The sequence below is a fragment of the Zonotrichia albicollis genome, chromosome 22, assembly GCF_047830755.1.
Source record: "Zonotrichia albicollis isolate bZonAlb1 chromosome 22, bZonAlb1.hap1, whole genome shotgun sequence".
In the NCBI taxonomy this organism is placed as follows: Eukaryota; Metazoa; Chordata; class Aves; order Passeriformes; family Passerellidae; genus Zonotrichia; species Zonotrichia albicollis.
Window position 1 is genome coordinate 1,680,290 of NC_133840.1, and position 6,887 is coordinate 1,687,176.

The window sequence follows — 6,887 nt, forward strand, 5'->3', positions numbered from 1 at the left end:
TTCTTGTAGAAAGTTATATATGAAATGATTCTATGGGACTGTTCAAGGGACTAAGATATAAACCTTTGGAGATTGTTTTTCCTCACTCTCTCCAATGGCACTTTACAATGTGCTCTCCTTTGCAGAGCCTGACTTTGGGTAGTCAATATAACATATTCCTATAAGACTGTCACTAGGATTGGTGGGGTAATTTGCAGAGGTTTTGTGGATCTGCAAATTGAGAATCAGCCCTTGGAGGATTAAGGTTTCAAATTTAATTTTACACTAATTCTAGACATTTTTTAAAAAAACAACAAGCTTGGCTTTACTGCCTCATATACAAGGTTATTTACTTCTCCTTGGGCAGTTTTTATGGTTTGGGGAGGATCCCAAGCTAATGTAACAGTGCCCTGACTGCTCAGAGCTGCAGCAGCGAGGCCCTGGCTGACAATTCCACCCTGGAGCTCACCTGGAGCAAAAGCAGCCCCTGGTGTGGAGGTGCTGAGGCCCAATCCTGCTCCTCACCTGCAGGAGAACATGAGAGCAGGAGAAGTGTGGGTCACATGGAATGACCCCCTCCAAAAAGATCTGCCATTCCTGTCAATCAATACCTCGGTTTTCTCATGCCACTAGTACCAGCAGTTTATATTTTTAATTGGAATTATCTCCATGAAACCCCCAGTCAGGGCCTTGCTGGGAGAAACTGCAAACACAAAGTTAGAGCAAGTTCTTGCCCCAAAAATCTCCACTCTGAAATCTCTGCTGTGTCAAGCACCATGACCATAAGTCATGAGAATATTGTTTTCTGAAATAAATTGCAGATCTTTATTTTATTTAAGAGGAGAAAAAATAAAATTGGACACACTTGTAGAAACAAGCAAGGTCTCACCTAGTGATAAAGGTAGTTATGCTCCAGTAATGAGGAGAAAGGGAACTTGCTATCAAGAATTAATGAGATCACAAAGAACAGGCAGGGGAAGTGAACGTTTTTAAAATGTCCCTGCTGAACACCAGGAATAATAGAGTGAGAAAAAATGGAGTAGATCCCTGTGGTAAAAACTATTAGAGGCGGCGAATTATAAAACTATTAACCAGAATGTAACTCCCAATTAAAAGATGATTTAACACTGGAATCTGATGGATGAATTTTGATTAAATGGAGAACTATTAGGAGCCCTGGGAAATGGACTTCTCCTGCCAGTTCTAAAAGTTAAAAGGCAGTTTGATATAAAAATTTATAAATTAAGGTTAATTACTTTAAATAACATGGCTGGAAGCAATAAAAAGAAATTTATAATATTCTCTGGAGTTTTAGGAAAATAATATAGATATCCGCACCTCTCAATGGAAAATCGAATTAGCATCCCCAAGTACAGGTTGACAAAGACAAAGGCAAAATAAACTGGTTGACAAAGGGGCTGAAGGACTCCTGGCCTTTGGTCTGCCAGGAAACTGTGTCCAGTGCCACAGTGACTCTGCTCCCAGGATTTTCTGTGTGGAGGAAATGCTCTTGGTCCCATCAGCCTCTGAAGCCCGTGCTGGGCACGCTGCAGATCAGGGGATGGAGGCTGGAGACACCCACAGGGGCAGGCTGATCCTCCTGCCCTTGAAGAAGGGTTTGGCTCTAGGAGCTGCCAGGGAAAGTGGATATCAGGTAACCAGGTCTGGGCTAGCAGTGGGAGGCAGTAGCCTAAAGCAAGGTCAGAGTCCTTCTCTTCAGGGCTCATCGTTGTTACTTACCAGCCTTTAAATACCGAGAGGAGGGATCCAGGCTGGGTGAGGAGCAGGCTGGTCCCAGGAGCTGGTGTGCGTTATTCAGAAATGTGGGGCTGGAGCCTGAGCCCTGCCTGGCTCCCAGAGACCCCCGGGGTCTGCCCCAGCTCCCAGTGAAGGACAGGGAGCTTGGCTGGAGGGGGGTTATGTTACATTACAGCTGTTCTTGTGGGACATCCTTCAATGTAGAGAGAGTGTTTGGATAAGGGACTTAGTTCAGCTGGAATCTCCTTCATCCTTTCAAGTGGATCCCATGGAGGAGGTGGGGACTGAGGAGGAAAAGCATGTGCCCATGTCATTCCACATTAACTGCCTGGGCTGGATCGTTCCCCAGGGAAATGCAGCAGAAGGCAGCAAAGAGGAGAAGGCTTCTCCTGTGACAGCCTCCTGGGGCCTTTACACACTCGTTGCCAAAGGGGGTCATGGATGAGGCAGAAAGCCTGAAAGGTTTCCAGAGATCCCAAGGGATCCCCTGAAAACTGGAATACAGAGCTATTCTTCACTAATGGAAATGTCCCTTGTCCCCTGCTCTGCTCTGACCTGGCTGTCAGGGATGCTCCTCTGAGCATGGCAGCCAGGACAAGAGAGCATTCCCCAAATCCCCAGAGGTCAGGTCACAGCAGCTTCCCTCAGCCAGGATGCTGAGGAGGCTCCCTGCTCCTTTCCAGTGTCTGCACCCTGTGTCCATGAAGATTCCCAGAGGAAGTGTGGAGTGTGCTGCACGCTGGCTCCAGCTCCTGATTCACTGCCTGCCCAAAGGAAGGGGCAGATCTGTGCAGCCTGACCTGGGAGTCTGGAGCAGACCCCCGAGAGCTGTGCCCCTCTCTCCATCAGCACCCAGCCCTGGGGAAGGCTGAGCTGGAGGAATCATCCCTGCACCCCATGCTCTGCTGCCCCTCCAAGGGGATGTGTGCCCACCAAACCGTCCCTTCCCCAGCTCTGCTGTCCCACTGTCCCTCCATTTACAAACACACTGTTCCAGGCTCCTCCTGTCACCTTCCTCCCCCAGTGTCCCCCAGAAGTAATTTTGTGCCCATCCACTCGGATCTGAGCCCAGAATACCCTCCCCAACACAACACAGCCCACCCTGCTCTGAGTCACCACTGTTCCACACCACGATCAGAAACCTCTCCGCCGAGTGAGCAATTTTTTCTATTTTTGGTTCCTTTGAGTGCTGACCCTTGAAATTTCCAGCTCCTCCCCACCCCTTCCCCACTGCCAGGCTCAGAGTCACCCCGTGCCCCCCGTTCTTTGTCTCGCAGGCTGGCCTGCCCCAGCCAGGGTAGCGCAGAGCTGCTCCTTTAAGGCTCAGTGCCTGTAAGTGATTACTCTTGGCTATCACTTTTTCTATATCAGACATGTCATGGTGAAGAATCTTCAACCTTGACTCTTACAGCTGCCCTAATTATAGGACATATTTTTGGTGCTGTGTCTTTATTCCTCTCCGTGCTGGCACTCTGACCCCGGTGCTTCCTCCGTCGCGCTTGTGTTAACAAGGTTGTCCATTCTCCAGTTTCCTCACTCTGATTTGTAACTGGAAATTACCATATCTGGCTTTCACTCACTGACAACCGTCACTTTAAATAGGCCTTTTAAAGTTAATACCATGTCCATTCTAAAGTGGAGTATTACTTTTCAGTGATGTTAAATGAGCAATTTAAGGAGCTATAGGCTTTTCTTATAAGAAAAATTAAATTTTATCTGCCACTTAATTTATGAATAGGGCTAACCCTAAACAAATCTGTCATAAGCTGCTGCCATCCCTAAAAAAAAAAATAATAATACAAGAATAACTCTAGATAATGGTAGTAAAATACTGAAGAAATATATGGATTATTCATAAAAACACATGTAGCTCACACTTTTTAGAGCCTCAGGTACATGGTGCAGCAGGCATATACTCCTTTTTTGAGTTTCTTCCAGTAGATTTAGTGGATCCATGGCCAACAGGGACAATATCAGTTGCTGGGAAATGTTTGATCATTCATATCAGTAAACAAAACATCTCCCATTGTCTCTGGGAAGGATATTTAGACTAACAAATATTTTTGCTGAGATGAACGGTCTCCAGCTCCTGCTGGACAGGGCTGTGTCCCATTCCTTCAGCTCCACAGATGATCAGTGCAGAACCTGACCAGCTTTTTGTCACAAAGAGTTCACCGCCTGCTGGAAGGAGGGGATAATGATTCCCTGCAGGAGCCAGGGGAGCAGGAGCTCTGTGGTTATCCCTCACCCTGCCATGCCATGCTCCCTGCCCACGCTCTCCAGGGCAATGCCAGCTGCCCCAGCCCTTCTGAAAGTTTCTCTTTCCACCCCTCTGCCTTCCAGCTCTGCCTGAAATCCCCCAGTTCTCCCTGCACTGAAAGAGAAACCTCCCTCCTGTTTGGCAAACGATTTGAGAGCAAACCCTTCCTGGAGAAAACCCCTCTCTCCAGGCAGCTCAAGCAGCTCCAAGCTGCCTGAGATTTCTGTGTTCATATGGGATCAACATGCTGGGCCTGGTGTTTTTCCCTTGGCTTCTGAAAGGTCAGGATGGCAGTATATTGAATCTCTAAACACACTGATCACACAGCTCTGCTAGCTCACTAGAATCCATTAATATCCAAGATACTGGGAGCAAAAGGGAAAAAAACCTTCCTCCATGAACTTAAATCAATTAGCTGGGACTAAAAAATGTAGATTCTTGTAGAAGAATAAAAAATGGAAAACATCAGGCCTCATTATCCTGTCCCTGAAGTGCCAGAGGGTAAAATTATCTTTCATGATGATGTTCTGCATTGATTAGTCAAACATGTAGGAAATCATATTAAAGATTTGACACCTGATGTGGGATCAGAAGAGCTGTGTGCTCCAACAGCACATGCAAATGTTATGGTATGTGCTTTGGCCAAAGGAAAGGAAGACAAGAGTGTGGAAAAAGAAAACTTGGAAAATTCCCTGTGGAAGAATCTCGTAGATTTTAATGCTCTGTTCAAGAAAAAAAAAATCTCCTTGCATAGAAAGTCCTTCAAGAAGGTGTGTAATAATTTCCACATCACTTCCTCTCTGCTGATTCCTAATTATCCTGTGGAGCCCTGTACCACAGAAGCTGGCTGGATGCATTGAGCTTCAGCAGGAAGGGTAAATTCCAGCCAGCTGTATGCAAAAATCAGGACTCTCAAAGAGACACACTACCAACATTTGCTGCAGATTCACTAAAATGCCCTGAAACTGGGGATGGAAATCTAGAGGGGGATTGAACAGACAAACCTCACCCAGCTGCAGAGAAGCCACAGTGCCTTGCACCCCCTGGGAAATCAGGAAGGGGGAAAAAACAACTTTTAGTTCTTTTACTGCCACTGCCATGGTGAGTGACCTTGCCTGACTCCAGACCACAGACACAGGATCTGCTGTTAATATTGGAGCCCTGCAAAGCACAGCCTGCCCAGAGTGGCTTTTCCAATGGTTGGTGAGGATCAAATGTGCATCTCCATGATCAAAATGCTGGCTGCCTTCAAAACCAGAAGAACTATTACAGAAAAGCATTGTATAAAATCATTATAGGCCTGTGCTCTTATCAGACACCCCTAATCAGCAGCTCTGGGATCTTCCAGCACCTCAGGGCTCATTTCTACGCCAGTGTTAAGTCAATTCCATGGCATGGATAACCCAAATTATGTGGCAGATTAGGCTGCAGGAAGCATAGCAAACATTACTCACAGCGTTTTTAAAACTGCTGTACAAAGTGCACCACAGTGATAAAATAGAGCAATGCCTAATTAATATGCACAAAAAAAGCCCTATAGTTAAGCAGTTTTAACCCCTTCCTCACCATGATTCTCAAGGAGGATGTGAACAGAACACACCCATGGAAGGTCTGTGCTGCCCTCAGCAAGGTTCTCACCCATGCATTCCCAGTTCTCCCTGTTGTTCCATCAAAACAGATTTCTTTTCTTCCCTGGCTTTCCTTCCCTCTCATCCTCTGTGTTTACACCCAGCAGTGACCACCACAACCCCCTGTGCTGACGTGGGGCAGGGGCAGAGCAGATTTCAGGATGCTTTATGAGCCCACACAGCTGTATTCAGACTGGAATATTTGAACTCCAAACCAAGCAATTGAACTCACATACAAATTGCTGCTGACAGTGTAACTAAATAAAAGACCTACTTTTCTAATCCCTGAGGCCAGTACAAGAAACCGTGGTGGAGAAATGGGTATTTTTCATCCATCTGGCTGCAGTGACCACCATTAAATTTGAACATAAAGCTCAAAAGACCCATGTAGTGTCACCAAAAATCCTGGAGTGGACTGTCAGATGGTAATAAATCACTTGGAAATGACCTTACTGGTGAATCATAAACGGATTTCAGAGCAAAATTTTTATGAAAAGTCACCGAGTTCTTAGGGAGGGAGGAAAGTTTTGAATTCTCCATTTCCTCCACTCTTTTCTCTCAGTCAAGAGCACCCCACCCCATCCCACCAACAAATTAATCAGGTTTGAGTTCCCAGTTAAAAATTTCCAGGGGATCATCAGCCTGGTTTGTCTGTATTTGCAGAGGGACAGCATGTCCTGTTGAAACCCCTGGTTCCTGATGATGTTTGTGTCACCCTGGAGCCAGGGGTGACCTGACAGTGTGAGAAAAGCAGGTGAAATCTGCAGAGGATCATTTTATGGCCCAAAGTCACAGAGAACCACTGACAAGAAGCCAATACAGCTGATTCACTTGCCTGGACTATTTAGACAAATGGACCCCACAATGTAGTCCCACTGGCAGCCCCGTGAGTAGTGAGGTAGCAGGAGGCAAGAGCAGTATCCATATATTCACAGGTATCTCTAATGTACACAAAAATATATAATCAGCATCAGCAGTCTTCATTAGAGTGCAACCAAGAATTATGGAGATCCTAACCTTGCAAGCCAAATAAATTATTGCCAGGGGATTATTATGTATTCTAACAATATCTAATGTACCTCTTTGTCTCTCATAAATTACAGGGCATCCTCTGGCTCCTAGAACACTCTCTGTCTCATGCACAGCCACTACAGAGCCTTTTTTCCCCCTAAACACACACAATGGGATCTCTAATCAGCATGGGCTCGTATAGGGATTTTAATAGGCGAGAAAAACCTAATCACATGTTCAGTGGCCTGGTG